The following is a 16,132-nucleotide window of genomic DNA, read 5'->3' as shown; positions in this document are numbered from 1 at the left end:
ACCCTAGTCGAAACCTAGCAGAAACATAGTCTGCTTTAAGCCATAGAGTGGAATATAACGACAAGGTAACCAAACCTTAAGCATTCAATGCACTGTTTTGTAGACAAGGCTTAAGACTAGTCCCATACTGAAATGAATGTTCGAGATGTCTCACCTGAATAAACTTGACCTGGAACACCTTCAAATTTGTGACTGGCAAGTTTCTTGCCAAAGTCAGACAATGCTTGCGTGGTCTGTTTTAAACCAGCGTCAGGTTGACGACGTACGCAGGAATTGTCCACGTTTCTGTAGTGTAGTGGTTATCACGTTTGCTTCACACGCTAAAGGTCCTCGGTTCGAAACCGAGCAGAAACATAGACTGCTTTAAGCCATAGAGAGCAATATAATGACAAGGTAACCAAACCTTTAATCATTCAATGCACGGTTTCGTAGACAAGGCTTAAAACTAGTCCCAGACTAAGATGATTGTTTGAGATTCCTTAATTGAAAAATCTTGCCCTGAAGCACCTTAAAATTTGTTACTGGCAAATTTATGCGAAATTCAGAGTTTCTGTAGTGTAGTGGTTATCACGTTCGCCTAACACGCGAAAGGTCCTCGGTTCGAAACCGAGCAGAAACATAGTCTGTTTTAAGCCATAGAGTGGAATATAATGACAAGGTAACCAAACCTTTAAGCATTCAATGCACGGTTTTGTAGACTGTCGAAATTCAGCCTCTATTATGTCAAGAACTATGTTCTTTTAGTGACTGTCGCATTCTCCTGACGTGAAAGGTCCCTAGTCGAAACCTAGCAGAAACATAGTCTGCTTTAAGCCATAGAGTGGAATATAACGACAAGGTAACCAAACCTTAAGCATTCAATGCACTGTTTTGTAGACAAGGCTTAAGACTAGTCCCATACTGAAATGAATGTTCGAGATGTCTCACCTGAATAAACTTGACCTGGAACACCTTCAAATTTGTGACTGGCAAGTTTCTTGCCAAAGTCAGACAATGCTTGCGTGGTCTGTTTTAAACCAGCGTCAGGTTGACGACGTACGCAGGAATTGTCCACGTTTCTGTAGTGTAGTGGTTATCACGTTTGCTTCACACGCTAAAGGTCCTCGGTTCGAAACCGAGCAGAAACATAGTCTGTTTTAAGCCATAGAGTGGAATATAATGACAAGGTAACCAAACCTTTAATCATTCAATGCACGGTTTCGTAGACAAGGCTTAAAACTAGTCCCAGACTAAGATGATTGTTTGAGATTCCTTAATTGAAAAATCTTGCCCTGAAGCACCTTAAAATTTGTTACTGGCAAATTTATGCGAAATTCAGAGTTTCTGTAGTGTAGTGGTTATCACGTTCGCCTAACACGCGAAAGGTCCTCTGTTCGAAACCGAGCAGAAACATAGTCTGTTTTAAGCCAAAACTAGTCCTCGGAAAGGTCCTCGGTTCGAAACCGAGCAGAAACATAGTCTGTTTTAAGCCATAGAGTGGAATATAATGACAAGGTAACCAAACCTTTAAGCATTCAATGCACGGTTTTGTAGACTGTCGAAATTCAGCCTCTATTATGTCACGTACAATGTTCTTTTAGTGACAGTCGCATTCTCCTGACGTGAAAGGTCCCTAGTCGAAACCGAGCAGAAACATAGTCTGCTTTAAGCCATAGAGTGGAATATAACGACAAGGTAACAAAACCTTAAGCATTCAATGCACTGTTTTGTAGACAAGGCTTAAGACTAGTCCCATACTGAAATGAATGTTCGAGATGTCTCACCTGAATAAACTTGACCTGGAACACCTTCAAATTTGTGACTGGCAAGTTTCTTGCCAAAGTCAGACAATGCTTGCGTGGTCTGTTTTAAACCAGCGCCAGGTTGACGACGTACGCAGGAATTGTCCACGTTTCCTGTAGTGTAGTGGTTATCACGTTTGCTTCACACGCTAAAGGTCCTCGGTTCGAAACCGAGCAGAAACATAGACTGCTTTAAGCCATAGAGAGCAATATAATGACAAGGTAACCAAACCTTTAATCATTCAATGCTCGGTTTCGTAGACAAGGCTTAAAACTAGTCCCAGACTAAGATGATTGTTTGACATTCCTTAATTGAAAATCTTGCCCTGAAGCACCTTAAAATTTGTTAACTGGCAAATTTATGCGAAATTCAGAGTTTCTGTAGTGTAGTGGTTATCACGTTCGCCTAACACGCGTAAGGTCCTCTGTTCCGAAACCGAGCAGAAACATAGTCTGTTTTAAGCCATAGAGTGAGAATATAATGACAAGGTAACCAAACCTTTAAGCATTCAATGCACGGTTTTGTAGTCTGTCGAAATTCAGCCTCTATTATGTCACGTAACAATGTTCTTTTAGTGACAGTCGCATTCTCTGACGTGAAAGGTCCCTAGTCGAAACCGAGCAGAAACATAGTCTGCTTTAAGCCATAGAGTGGAATTAACGACAAGGTAACCAAACCTTAAGCATTCAATGCACTGTTTTGTAGACATGGCTTAAGACTAGTCCATACTGAATGAATGTTCGAGATGTCTCACCTGAATAACTTGACCTGGAACACCTTCAAATTTGTGACTGGCAAGTTTCTTGCCAAAGTCAGACAATGCTTGCGTGGTCTGTTTTAAACCAGCGCCAGGTTGACGACGTACGCAGGAATTGTCCACGTTTCTGTAGTGTAGTGGTTATCACGTTTGCTTCACACGCAAAATGTCCTCGGTTCGAAACCGAGCAGAAACATAGTCTGCTTTAAGCCATAGAGTGGAATATAACGATAAGGTACCAAACCTTTAAGCATTCAATGCACGGTTTTGTAGACTGTCGAAATTCAGCCTCTATAATGTTACGTACTATGTTCTTTTAGTGACTGTCGCATTCTCCTGACGTGAAAGGTCCCTAGTCGAAACCGAGCAGAAACATAGTCTGCTTTAAGCCTAGAGTGGAATATAACGATAAGGTAACCCAAACCTTTAAGCATTCAATGCACGGTTTTGTAGACTGTCGAAATTCCGCCTCTATAATGTTTACGTACTATGTTCTTTTAGTGACTGTCGCATTCTCTGACGTGAAAGGTCCCTAGTCGAATGCGAGCAGAAACATAGTCTGCTTTAAGCCATAGAGTGGAATATAATGACAAGGTAACCAAACCTTTAAGCATTCAATGCACGGTTTCGTAGACAAGGCTTAAGACTAGTCCCAGACTAAGATGAGTGTTTGAGATTTCTTAACTGAAAAATCTTGCTCTGAAACACCTTAAGATTTGTGACTGGCAAATTTATGCCAAATTCAGAGTTTCTGTAGTGTAGTGGTTATCACGTTCGCCTAACACGCGAAAGGTCCTCGGTTCGAAACCGAGCAGAAACATAGTCTGTTTAAAGCCATAGAGTGGAATATAATGACAAGGTAACCAAACCTTTAAGTATTCAATGCACGGTTTTGTAGACTGTCGAAATTCAGCCTCTATTATGTCACGTACAATGTTCTTTTAGTGACAGTCGCATTCTCCTGACGTGAAAGGTCCCTAGTCGAAACCGAGCAGAAACATAGTCTGCTTTAAGCCATAGAGTGGAATATAACGACAAGGTAACAAACCTTAAGCATTCAATGCACTGTTTTGTAGACAAGGCTTAAGACTAGTCCCATACTGAAATGAATGTTCGAGATGTCTCACCTGAATAAACTTGACCTGGAACACCTTCAAATTTGTGACTGGCAAGTTTCTTGCCAAAGTCAGACAATGCTGCGTGGTCTGTTTTAAACCAGCGCCAGGTTGACGACGTACGCAGAATTGTCCACGTTTCTGTAGTGTAGTGGTTATCATGTTTGCTTCACACGCTAAAGGTCCTCGGTTCGAAACCGAGCAGAAACATAGACTGCTTTAAGCCATAGAGAGCAATATAATGACAAGGTAACCAAACCTTTAATCATTCAATGCACGGTTTCGTAGACAAGGCTTAAAACTAGTCCCAGACTAAGATGATTGTTTGAGATTCCTTAATTGAAAAATCTTGCCCTGAAGCACCTTAAAATTTGTTACTGGCAAATTTATGCGAAATTCAGAGTTTCTGTAGTGTAGTGGTTATCACGTTCGCCTAACACGCGAAAGGTCCTCTGTTCGAAACCGAGCAGAAAACATAGTCTGTTTTAAGCCATAGAGTGGAATATAATGACAAGGTAACCAAACCTTTAAGCATTCAATGCACGGTTTTGTAGACTGTCGAAATTCAGCCTCTATTATGTCACGTACAATGTTCTTTTAGTGACAGTCGCATTCTCCTGACGTGAAAGGTCCCTAGTCGAACCGAGCAGAAACATAGTCTGCTTTAAGCCATAGAGTGGAATATAACGACAAGGTAACAAAACCTTAAGCATTCAATGCACTGTTTTGTAGACAAGGCTTAAGACTAGTCCCATACTGAAATGAATGTTCGAGATGTCTCACCTGAATAAACTTGACCTGGAACACCTTCAAATTTGTGACTGGCAAGTTTCTTGCCAAAGTCAGACAATGCTTGCGTGGTCTGTTTTAAAACCAGCGCCAGGTTGACGACGTACGCAGGAATTGTCCACCTTTCTGTAGTGTAGTGGTTATCACGTTTGCTTCACACGCTAAAGGTCCTCGGTTCGAAACCGAGCAGAAACATAGACTGCTTTAAGCCATAGAGAGCAATATAATGACAAGGTAACCAAACCTTTAATCATTCAATGCACGGTTTCGTAGACAAGGCTTAAAACTAGTCCCAGACTAAGATGATTGTTTGAGATTCCTTAATTGAAAAATCTTGCCCTGAAGCACCTTAAAATTTGTTACTGGCAAATTTATGCGAAATTCAGAGTTTCTGTAGTGTAGTGGTTATCACGTTCGTCTAACACGCGAAAGGTCCTCTGTTCGAAACCGAGCAGAAACATAGTCTGTTTTAAGCCAAAACTAGTCCTCGGAAAGGTCCTCGGTTCGAAACCGAGCAGAAACATAGTCTGTTTTAAGCCATAGAGTGGAATATAATGACAAGGTAACCAAACCTTTAAGCATTCAATGCACGGTTTTGTAGACTGTCGAAATTCAGCCTCTATTATGTCACGTACAATGTTCTTTTAGTGACAGTCGCATTCTCCTGACGTGAAAGGTCCCTAGTCGAAACCGAGCAGAAACATAGTCTGCTTTAAGCCATAGAGTGGAATATAACGACAAGGTAACAAAACCTTAAGCATTCAATGCACTGTTTTGTAGACAAGGCTTAAGACTAGTCCCATACTGAAATGAATGTTCGAGATGTCTCACCTGAATAAACTTGACCTGGAACACCTTCAAATTTGTGACTGGCAAGTTCTTGCCAAAGTCAGACAATGCTTGCGTGGTCTGTTTTAAACCAGCGCCAGGTTGACGACGTACGCAGGAATTGTCCACCTTTCTGTAGTGTAGTGGTTATCACGTTTGCTTCACACGCTAAAGGTCCTCGGTTCGAAACCGAGCAGAAACATAGACTGCTTTAAGCCATAGAGAGCAATATAATGACAAGGTAACCAAACCTTTAATCATTCAATGCACGGTTTCGTAGACAAGGCTTAAAACTAGTCCCAGACTAAGATGATTGTTTGAGATTCCTTAATTGAAAAATCTTGCCCTGAAGCACCTTAAAATTTGTTACTGGCAAATTTATGCGAAATTCAGAGTTTCTGTAGTGTAGTGGTTATCACGTTCGTCTAACACGCGAAAGGTCCTCTGTTCGAAACCGAGCAGAAACATAGTCTGTTTTAAGCCAAACTAGTCCTCGGAAAGGTCCTCGGTTCGAAACCGAGCAGAAACATAGTCTGTTTTAAGCCATAGAGTGGAATATAATGACAAGGTAACCAAACCTTTAAGCATTCAATGCACGGTTTTGTAGACTGTCGAAATTCAGCCTCTATTATGTCACGTACAATGTTCTTTTAGTGACAGTCGCATTCTCCTGACGTGAAAGGTCCCTAGTCGAAACCGAGCAGAAACATAGTCTGCTTTAAGCCATAGAGTGGAATATAACGACAAGGTAACAAAACCTTAAGCATTCAATGCACTGTTTTGTAGACAAGGCTTAAGACTAGTCCCATACTGAAATGAATGTTCGAGATGTCTCACCTGAATAAACTTGACCTGGAACACCTTCAAATTTGTGACTGGCAAGTTTCTTGCCAAAGTCAGACAATGCTTGCGTGGTCTGTTTTAAACCAGCGCCAGGTTGACGACGTACGCAGGAATTGTCCACCTTTCTGTAGTGTAGTGGTTATCACGTTTGCTTCACACGCTAAAGGTCCTCGGTTCGAAACCGAGCAGAAACATAGACTGCTTTAAGCCATAGAGAGCAATATAATGACAAGGTAACCAAACCTTTAATCATTCAATGCACGGTTTCGTAGACAAGGCTTAAAACTAGTCCCAGACTAAGATGATTGTTTGAGATTCCTTAATTGAAAAATCTTGCCCTGAAGCACCTTAAAATTTGTTACTGGCAAATTTATGCGAAATTCAGAGTTTCTGTAGTGTAGTGGTTATCACGTTCGTCTAACACGCGAAAGGTCCTCTGTTCGAAACCGAGCAGAAACATAGTCTGTTTTAAGCCAAAACTAGTCCTCGGAAAGGTCCTCGGTTCGAAACCGAGCAGAAACATAGTCTGTTTTAAGCCATAGAGTGGAATATAATGACAAGGTAACCAAACCTTTAAGCATTCAATGCACGGTTTTGTAGACTGTCGAAATTCAGCCTCTATTATGTCACGTACAATGTTCTTTTAGTGACAGTCGCATTCTCCTGACGTGAAAGGTCCCTAGTCGAAACCGAGCAGAAACATAGTCTGCTTTAAGCCATAGAGTGGAATATAACGACAAGGTAACAAAACCTTAAGCATTCAATGCACTGTTTTGTAGACAAGGCTTAAGACTAGTCCCATACTGAAATGAATGTTCGAGATGTCTCACCTGAATAAACTTGACCTGGAACACCTTCAAATTTGTGACTGGCAAGTTTCTTGCCAAAGTCAGACAATGCTTGCGTGGTCTGTTTTAAACCAGCGCCAGGTTGACGACGTACGCAGGAATTGTCCACGTTTCTGTAGTGTAGTGATTATCACGTTTGCTTCACACGCTAAAGGTCCTCGGTTCGAAACCGAGCAGAAACATAGACTGCTTTAAGCCATAGAGAGCAATATAATGACAAGGTAACCAAACCTTTAATCATTCAATGCACGGTTTCGTAGACAAGGCTTAAAACTAGTCCCAGACTAAGATGATTGTTTGACATTCCTTAATTGAAAAATCTTGCCCTGAAGCACCTTAAAATTTGTTACTGGCAAATTTATGCGAAATTCAGAGTTTCTGTAGTGTAGTGGTTATCACGTTCGCCTAACACGCGTAAGGTCCTCTGTTCGAAACCGAGCAGAAACATAGTCTGTTTTAAGCCATAGAGTGGAATATAATGACAAGGTAACCAAACCTTTAAGCATTCAATGCACGGTTTTGTAGACTGTCGAAATTCAGCCTCTATTATGTCACGTACAATGTTCTTTTAGTGACAGTCGCATTCTCCTGACGTGAAAGGTCCCTAGTCGAAACCGAGCAGAAACATAGTCTGCTTTAAGCCATAGAGTGGAATATAACGACAAGGTAACCAAACCTTAAGCATTCAATGCACTGTTTTGTAGACATGGCTTAAGACTAGTCCCATACTGAAATGAATGTTCGAGATGTCTCACCTGAATAAACTTGACCTGGAACACCTTCAAATTTGTGACTGGCAAGTTTCTTGCCAAAGTCAGACAATGCTTGCGTGGTCTGTTTTAAACCAGCGCCAGGTTGACGACGTACGCAGGAATTGTCCACGTTTCTGTAGTGTAGTGGTTATCACGTTTGCTTCACACGCAAAATGTCCTCGGTTCGAAACCGAGCAGAAACATAGTCTGCTTTAAGCCATAGAGTGGAATATAACGATAAGGTAACCAAACCTTTAAGCATTCAATGCACGGTTTTGTAGACTGTCGAAATTCAGCCTCTATAATGTTACGTACTATGTTCTTTTAGTGACTGTCGCATTCTCCTGACGTGAAAGGTCCCTAGTCGAATGCGGGCAGAAACATAGTCTGCTTTAAGCCAAGGAGTGGAATATAATGACAAGGTAACCAAACCTTTAAGCATTCAATGCACGGTTTCGTAGACAAGGCTTAAGACTAGTCCCAGACTAAGATGAGTGTTTGAGATTTCTTAACTGAAAAATCTTGCCCTGAAACACCTTAAAATTTTTGACTGGCAAATTTATGCCAAATTCAGAGTTTCTGTAGTGTAGTGGTTATCACGTTCGCCTAACACGCGAAAGGTCCTCGGTTCGAAACCGAGCAGAAACATAGTCTGTTTTAAGCCATAGAGTGGAATATAATGACAAGGTAACCAAACCTTTAAGCATTCAATGCACGGTTTTGTAGACTGTCGAAATTCAGCCTCTATTATGTCACGTACAATGTTCTTTTAGTGACAGTCGCATTCTCCTGACGTGAAAGGTCCCTAGTCGAAACCGAGCAGAAACATAGTCTGCTTTAAGCCATAGAGTGGAATATAACGACAAGGTAACAAAACCTTAAGCATTCAATGCACTGTTTTGTAGACAAGGCTTAAGACTAGTCCCATACTGAAATGAATGTTCGAGATGTCTCACCTGAATAAACTTGACCTGGAACACCATCAAATTTGTGACTGGCAAGTTTCTTGCCAAAGTCAGACAATGCTTGCGTGGTCTGTTTTAAACCAGCGCCAGGTTGACGACGTACGCAGGAATTGTCCACGTTTCTGTAGTGTAGTGGTTATCACGTTTGCTTCACACGCTAAAGGTCCTCGGTTCGAAACCGAGCAGAAACATAGACTGCTTTAAGCCATAGAGAGCAATATAATGACAAGGTAACCAAACCTTTAATCATTCAATGCACGGTTTCGTAGACAAGGCTTAAAACTAGTCCCAGACTAAGATGATTGTTTGAGATTCCTTAATTGAAAAATCTTGCCCTGAAGCACCTTAAAATTTGTTACTGGCAAATTTATGCGAAATTCAGAGTTTCTGTAGTGTAGTGGTTATCACGTTCGCCTAACACGCGAAAGGTCCTCTGTTCGAAACCGAGCAGAAACATCGCCTTCTTTAAGCCATATGGTTAAACGTAATTACAAGCTAAACAAAACTTTAAGCATTCAATGCCCAGTTTTGTAGACAAGGCTTAAGACTAGTCCCATACTAAGATGAATGTTCGAGATGTCTTACCTTAATAAACTTGACCTGGAACACCTTCAAATTTGTGACTAGCAAGTTTCTTGCCAAAGTCAGACAATGCTTGCGTGGTCTGTTTTAAACCCGCGCCAGGTTGACGACGTACGCAGGAATTGTCCACGTTTCTTTAGTTTAGTGGTTATCACGTTTGCTTTACACGCAAAAGGTCCTCGGTTCGAAACCGAGCAGAAACATAGATTGCTTTAAGCCATAGAGTGGAATATAATGACAAGGTAACCAAACCTTTAAGCATTCAATGCCCAGTTTTGTAGACAAGGCTTAAGACTAGTCCCAGACTAAGATGAGTGTTTGAGATTTCTTAACTGAAAAATCTTGCCCTGAAACACCTTAAAATTTGTGACTAGCAAATTTATGCCAAATTCAGAGCTTCTGTAGTGTAGTGGTTATCACGTTTGTTTCACACGCAAAAGGTCCGCGGTTCGAAACCGAACAGAATCATAGTCTGCTTTAAGCCATAGAGTGGAATATAATGACAAGGTAACCAAACCTTTAAGCATTCAATGCACGGTTTTGTAGACTGTCGAAATTCAGCCACTATTATGTTACAAGCTATGTTCTTTTAGTGACTGTCGCATTCTCCTGACGTGAAAGGTCCCTAGTCGAAACCGATTAGAAACATCGCCTTCTTTAAGCCATATGGTTAAACGTAATTACAAGTTAAACAAAACTTTAAGCATTCAATGCACGGTTTCGTACACGAGGCTTAAGACTAGTCCCAGACGAAGATGAGTGTTTGAGATTTCCATTCCATTCCATTCCATTTTCTACCGCTTATCCGAACTACCTCGGGTCACGAGGAGCCTGTGCCTATCTCAGGAGTCATCGGGCATCAAGGCAGGATACACCCTGGATGGAGTGCCAACCCATCGCAGGGCACACACACTCACTCATTCACTCACGCACTCACACCCTACGGACAATTTTTCCAGAGATGCCAATCAACCTACCATGCATGTCTTTGGACCAGGGGAGGAAACCGGAGTACCCGGAGGAAACCCCCGAGGCACGGGGAGAACATGCAAACTCCACACACACAAGTCGGAAGCGGGAATCGAACCCCCAACCCTGGAGGTGTGAGGCGAACGTGCTAACCACTAAGCCACCGTGCCCCCCTGTTTGAGATTTCTTAACTGAAAAATCTTGCCCTGAAACACCTTCAAATTTGTGACTGGCAAATTTATGCGAAATTCAGAGTTTCTGTAGTGTAGTGGTTATCACGTTCGCCTAACACGCGAAAGGTCCTCGGTTCGAAACCGAGCAGAAACATAGTCTGTTTTAAGCCATAGAGTGGAATATAATGACAAGGTAACCAAACCTTTAAGCATTCAATGCACGGTTTTGTAGACTGTCGAAATTCAGCCTCTATTATGTCACGTACTATGTTCTTTTAGTGACTGTCGCATTCTCCTGACGTGAAAGGTCCCTAGTCGAATCCGAGCAGAAACATAGTCTGCTTTAAGCCATAGAGAGGAATATAATGACAAGGTAACCAAACCTTTAAGCATTCAATGCACGGTTTCGTAGACAAGGCTTAAGACTAGTCCCAGACTAAGATGAGTGTTTGAGATTTCTTAACTGAAAAATCTTGCCCTGAAACACCTTAAAATTTGTGACTGGCAAGTTTCTTGCCAAAGTCAGACAATGCTTGCGTGGTCTGTTTTAAACCAGCGACAGGTTGACGACGTACGCAGGAATTGTCCACGTTTCTGTAGTGTAGCGGTTATCACGTTTGCTTCACACGCAAAAGGTCTTCGGTTCGAAACCGAGCAGAAACATAGTCTGCTTTAAGCCATAGAGAGGAATAAAATGAGAAGGTAACCAAACCTTTAAGCATTCAATGCACGGTTTCGTAGACAAGGCTTAAGACTAGTCCCAGACTAAGATGAGTGTTTGAGATTTCTTAACTGAAAAATCTTGCCCTGAAACACCTTAAAATTTGTGACTGGCAAATTTATGCCAAATTCAGAGTTTTTGTAGTGTAGTGGTTATCACGTTCGCCTAACACGCGAAAGGTCCTCGGTTCGAAACCGAGCAGAAACATAGTCTGTTTTAAGCCATAGAGTGGAATATAATGACAAGGTAACCAAACCTTTAAGCATTCAATGCCCAGTTTTGTAGACAAGGCTTAAGACTAGTCCCATACTAACATTAATGTTCGAGATGTCTTACCTTAATAAACTTGACCTTGAATACCTTCAAATTTGTGACTGGCAAGTTTATGCCAAATTCAGAGTTTCTGTAGTGTAGTGGTCATCACGTTCGCCTAACACGCGAAAGGTCCTCGGTTCGAAACCGAGCAGAAACATAGTCTGTTTTAAGCCATAGAGTGGAATAAAATGACAAGGTAACCAAACCTTTAAGCATTCAATGCACGGTTTCGTAGACAAGGCTTAAGACTAGTCCCAGACTAAGATGAGTGTTTGAGATTTCTTAACTTAAAAATCTTGCCCTGAAACACCTTAAAATTTGTGACTGGCAACTTTATGCCAAATTCAGAGTTTCTGTAGTGTAGTGGTTATCACGTTCGCCTAACACGCGAAAGGTCCTCGGTTCGAAACCGAGCAGAAACATAGTCTGTTTTAAGCCATAGAGTGGAATATAATGACAAGGTAACCAAACCTTTAAGCATTCAATGCCCAGTTTTGTAGACAAGGCTTAAGACTAGTCCCATACTAACATAATGTTCGAGATGTCTTACCTGAATAAACTTGACCTGGAATACCTTCAAATTTGTGACTGGCAAGTTTATGCCAAATTCAGAGTTTCTGTAGTGTAGTGGTTATCACGTTCGCCTAACACGCGAAAGGTCCTCGGTTCGAAACCGAGCAGAAACATCGCCTTCTTTAAGCCATATGGTTAAACGTAATTACAAGCTAACCAAACCTTTAAGCATTCAATGCCCAGTTTTGTAGACAAGGCTTAAGACTAGTCCCATACTAACATTAATGTTCGAGATGTCTTACCTTAATAAACTTGACCTTGAATACCTTCAAATTTGTGACTGGCAAATTTATGCCAAATTCAGAGCTTCTGTAGTGTAGTGGTTATCACGTTTGTTTCACACGCAAAAGGTCCGCGGTTCGAAACCGAACAGAATCATAGTCTGCTTTAAGCCATAGAGTGGAACATAATGACAAGGTAACCAAACCTTTAAGCATTCAATGCCCAGTTTTGTAGACAAGGCTTAAGACTAGTCCCAGACTAAGATGAGTGTTTGAGATTTCTTAACTGAAAAATCTTGCCCTGAAACACCTTCAAATTTGTGACTGGCAAGTTTATGCCAAATTCAGAGTTTCTGTAGTGTAGTGGTTATCACGTTCGCCTAACACGCGAAAGGTCCTCGGTTCGAAACCGAGCAGAAACATAGTCTGTTTTAAGCCATAGAGTGGAATATAATGACAAGGTAACCAAACCTTTAAGCATTCAATGCACGGTTTTGTAGACTGTCGAAATTCAGCCACTATTATGTTACAAGCTATGTTCTTTTAGTGACTGTCGCATTCTCCTGACGTGAAAGGTCCCTAGTCGAAACCGATTAGAAGCATCGCCTTCTTTAAGCCATATGGTTAAACGTAATTACAAGTTAAACAAAACTTTAAGCATTCAATGCACGGTTTCGTAGACGAGGCTTAAGACTAGTCCCAGACGAAGATGAGTGTTTGAGATTTCTTAACTGAAAAATCTTGCCCTGAAACACCTTCAAATTTGTGACTGGCAAATTTATGCGAAATTCAGAGTTTCTGTAGTGTAGTGGTTATCACGTTCGCCTAACACGCGAAAGGTCCTCGGTTCGAAACCGAGCAGAAACATAGTCTGTTTTAAGCCATAGAGTGGAATATAATGACAAGGTAACCAAACCTTTAAGCATTCAATGCACGGTTTTGTAGACAAGGCCTAAGACTAGTCCCATACTGAAATTAATGTTCGAGATGTCTCACCTGAATAAACTTGACCTGGAACACCTTCAAATTTGTGACTGGCAAGTTTCTTGCCAAAGTCAGACAATGCTTGCGTGGTCTGTTTTAAACCAGCGCCAGGTTGACGACGTACGCAGGAATTGTCCACGTTTCTGTAGTGTAGTGGTTATCACGTTTGCTTCACACGCTAAAGGTCCTCGGTTCGAAACCGAGCAGAAACATAGACTGCTTTAAGCCATAGAGAGCAATATAATGACAAGGTAACCAAACCTTTAATCATTCAATGCACGGTTTCGTAGACAAGGCTTAAAACTAGTCCCAGACTAAGATGATTGTTTGAGATTCCTTAATTGAAAAATCTTGCCCTGCAGCACCTTAAAATTTGTTACTGGCAAATTTATGCGAAATTCAGAGTTTCTAAAGTGTAGTGGTTATCACGTTCGCCTAACACGCGAAAGGTCCTCGGTTCGAAACCGAGCAGAAACATAGTCTGTTTTAAGCCATAGAGTGGAATATAATGACAAGGTAACCAAACCTTTAAGCATTCAATGCACGGTTTTGTAGACTGTCGAAATTCAGCCTCTATTATGTCACGTACAATGTTCTTTTAGTGACAGTCGCATTCTCCTGACGTGAAAGGTCCCTAGTCGAATGCGAGCAGAAACATAGTCTGTTTTAAGCCATAGAGTGGAATATAATGACAAGGTAACCAAACCTTTAAGCATTCAATGCACTGTTTTGTAGACAAGGCTTAAGACTAGTCCCATACTGAAATGAATGTTCGAGATGTCTCACCTGAATAAACTTGACCTGGATCACCTTCAAATTTGTGACTGGCAAGTTTCTTGCCAAAGTCAGACAATTCTTGCGTGGTCTGTTTTAAACCAGCGACAGGTTGACGACGTACGCAGGAATTGTCCACGTTTCTGTAGTGTAGTGGTTATCACGTTTGCTTCACACGCAAAAGGTCCTCGGTTCGAAACCGAGCAGAAACATAGTCTGCTTTAAGCCATAGAGAGGAATATAATGACAAGGTAACCAAACCTTTAAGCATTCAATGCACGGTTTTTATAGACTGTCGAAATGCAGCCTCTATTATGTTACAAGCTATGTTCTTTTAGTGACTGTCGCATTCTCCTGACGTGAAAGGACCCTAGTCGAAACCGAGCAGAAACATAGTCTGCTTTAAGCCATAGAGTGGAATATAACGATAAGGTAACCAAACCTTTAAGCATTCAATGCACGGTTTTGTAGACTGTCGAAATTCAGCCTCTATAATGTTACGTACTATGTTCTTTTAGTGACTGTCGCATTCTCCTGACGTGAAAGGTCCCTAGTCGAATGCGAGCAGAAACATAGTCTGCTTTAAGCCATAGAGTGGAATATAATGACAAGGTAACCAAACCTTTAAGCATTCAATGCACGGTTTCGTAGACAAGGCTTAAGACTAGTCCCAGACTAAGATGAGTGTTTGAGATTTCTTAACTGAAAAATCTTGCTCTGAAACCCCTTAAAATTTGTGACTGGCAAATTTATGCCAAATTCAGAGTTTCTGTAGTGTAGTGGTTATCACGTTCGCCTAACACGCGAAAGGTCCTCGGTTCGAAACCGAGCAGAAACATAGTCTGTTTTAAGCCATAGAGTGGAATATAATGACAAGGTAACCAAACCTTTAAGCATTCAATGCACGGTTTTGTAGACTGTCGAAATTCAGCCTCTATTATGTCACGTACAATGTTCTTTTAGTGACAGTCGCATTCTCCTGACGTGAAAGGTCCCTAGTCGAAACCGAGCAGAAACATAGTCTGCTTTAAGCCATAGAGTGGAATATAACGACAAGGTAACAAAACCTTAAGCATTCAATGCACTGTTTTGTAGACAAGGCTTAAGACTAGTCCCATACTGAAATGAATGTTCGAGATGTCTCACCTGAATAAACTTGACCTGGAACACCTTCAAATTTGTGACTGGCAAGTTTCTTGCCAAAGTCAGACAATGCTTGCGTGGTCTGTTTTAAACCAGCGCCAGGTTGACGACGTACGCAGGAATTGTCCACGTTTCTGTAGTGTAGTGGTTATCACGTTTGCTTCACACGCAAAAGGTCCTCGGTTCGAAACCGAGCAGAAACATAGTCTGCTTTAAGCCATAGAGAGGAATATAATGACAAGGTAACCAAAACTTTAAGCATTCAATGCACGGTTTTGTAGACTGTCGAAATTCAGCCTCTATTATGTCACGTGCAATGTTCTTTTAGTGACAGTCGCATTCTCCTGACGTGAAAGGTCCCTAGTCGAAACCGAGCAGAAACATAGTCTGCTTTAAGCCATAGAGTGGAATATAACGAAAAGGTAACCAAACCTTAAGCATTCAATGCACTGTTTTGTAGACAAGGCTTAAGACTAGTCCCATACTGAAATGAATGTTCGAGATGTCTCACCTGAATAAACTTGACCTGGATCACCTTCAAATTTGTGACTGGCAAGTTTCTTGCCAAAGTCAGACAATGCTTCCGTGGTCTGTTTTAAACCAGCGCCAGGTTGACGACGTACGCAGGAATTGTCCACGTTTCTGTAGTGTAGTGGTTATCACGTTTGCTTCACACGCAAAAGGTCCTCGGTTCGAAACCGAGCAGAAACATAGTCTGCTTTAAGCCATAGAGAGGAATATAATGACAAGGTAACCAAACCTTTAAGCATTCAATGCACGGTTTTTATAGACTGTCGAAATGCAGCCTCTATTATGTTACAAGCTATGTTCTTTTAGTGACTGTCGCATTCTCCTGACGTGAAAGGTCCCTAGTCGAAACCGAGCAGAAACATAGTCTGCTTTAAGCCATAGAGTGGAATATAACGATAAGGTAACCAAACCTTTAAGCATTCAATGCACGGTTTTGTAGACTGTCGAAATTCAGCCTCTATAATGTT

General features: G+C 41.4%; 13 non-coding genes across 13 annotated transcripts; all 13 read left to right on the top strand.

The window, feature by feature from the left end:
• Positions 1–546: 546 nt before the first annotated feature.
• On the top strand, positions 547–619 carry trnav-aac (transfer RNA valine (anticodon AAC)). The gene has a single exon. It is a non-coding gene; the product is annotated as a tRNA-Val (tRNA).
• Positions 620–3,286: 2,667 nt separating this feature from the next.
• trnav-aac (transfer RNA valine (anticodon AAC)) lies at positions 3,287–3,359 on the top strand. The gene has a single exon. It is a non-coding gene; the product is annotated as a tRNA-Val (tRNA).
• Positions 3,360–8,289: 4,930 nt separating this feature from the next.
• Positions 8,290–8,362, top strand: trnav-aac (transfer RNA valine (anticodon AAC)). Its single transcript has one exon. It is a non-coding gene; the product is annotated as a tRNA-Val (tRNA).
• A 2,122-nt stretch (positions 8,363–10,484) lies between these two features.
• trnav-aac (transfer RNA valine (anticodon AAC)) lies at positions 10,485–10,557 on the top strand. The gene has a single exon. It is a non-coding gene; the product is annotated as a tRNA-Val (tRNA).
• A 966-nt stretch (positions 10,558–11,523) lies between these two features.
• Positions 11,524–11,596, top strand: trnav-aac (transfer RNA valine (anticodon AAC)). Its single transcript has one exon. It is a non-coding gene; the product is annotated as a tRNA-Val (tRNA).
• Positions 11,597–11,788: 192 nt separating this feature from the next.
• On the top strand, positions 11,789–11,861 carry trnav-aac (transfer RNA valine (anticodon AAC)). Its single transcript has one exon. It is a non-coding gene; the product is annotated as a tRNA-Val (tRNA).
• A 191-nt stretch (positions 11,862–12,052) lies between these two features.
• Positions 12,053–12,125, top strand: trnav-aac (transfer RNA valine (anticodon AAC)). Its single transcript has one exon. It is a non-coding gene; the product is annotated as a tRNA-Val (tRNA).
• Positions 12,126–12,582: 457 nt separating this feature from the next.
• trnav-aac (transfer RNA valine (anticodon AAC)) lies at positions 12,583–12,655 on the top strand. The gene has a single exon. It is a non-coding gene; the product is annotated as a tRNA-Val (tRNA).
• A 372-nt stretch (positions 12,656–13,027) lies between these two features.
• On the top strand, positions 13,028–13,100 carry trnav-aac (transfer RNA valine (anticodon AAC)). Its single transcript has one exon. It is a non-coding gene; the product is annotated as a tRNA-Val (tRNA).
• Positions 13,101–14,130: 1,030 nt separating this feature from the next.
• Positions 14,131–14,203, top strand: trnav-cac (transfer RNA valine (anticodon CAC)). Its single transcript has one exon. It is a non-coding gene; the product is annotated as a tRNA-Val (tRNA).
• A 553-nt stretch (positions 14,204–14,756) lies between these two features.
• On the top strand, positions 14,757–14,829 carry trnav-aac (transfer RNA valine (anticodon AAC)). Its single transcript has one exon. It is a non-coding gene; the product is annotated as a tRNA-Val (tRNA).
• Positions 14,830–15,264: 435 nt separating this feature from the next.
• Positions 15,265–15,337, top strand: trnav-cac (transfer RNA valine (anticodon CAC)). Its single transcript has one exon. It is a non-coding gene; the product is annotated as a tRNA-Val (tRNA).
• A 435-nt stretch (positions 15,338–15,772) lies between these two features.
• Positions 15,773–15,845, top strand: trnav-cac (transfer RNA valine (anticodon CAC)). The gene has a single exon. It is a non-coding gene; the product is annotated as a tRNA-Val (tRNA).
• Positions 15,846–16,132: the final 287 nt, after the last annotated feature.

The sequence above is a fragment of the Triplophysa dalaica genome, chromosome 5 (assembly GCF_015846415.1).
Source record: "Triplophysa dalaica isolate WHDGS20190420 chromosome 5, ASM1584641v1, whole genome shotgun sequence".
NCBI lineage: Eukaryota > Metazoa > Chordata > Actinopteri > Cypriniformes > Nemacheilidae > Triplophysa > Triplophysa dalaica.
The sequence above is the reverse complement of the archived record's forward strand: the minus strand, read 5'-3'. Positions and strand labels throughout refer to the sequence as shown.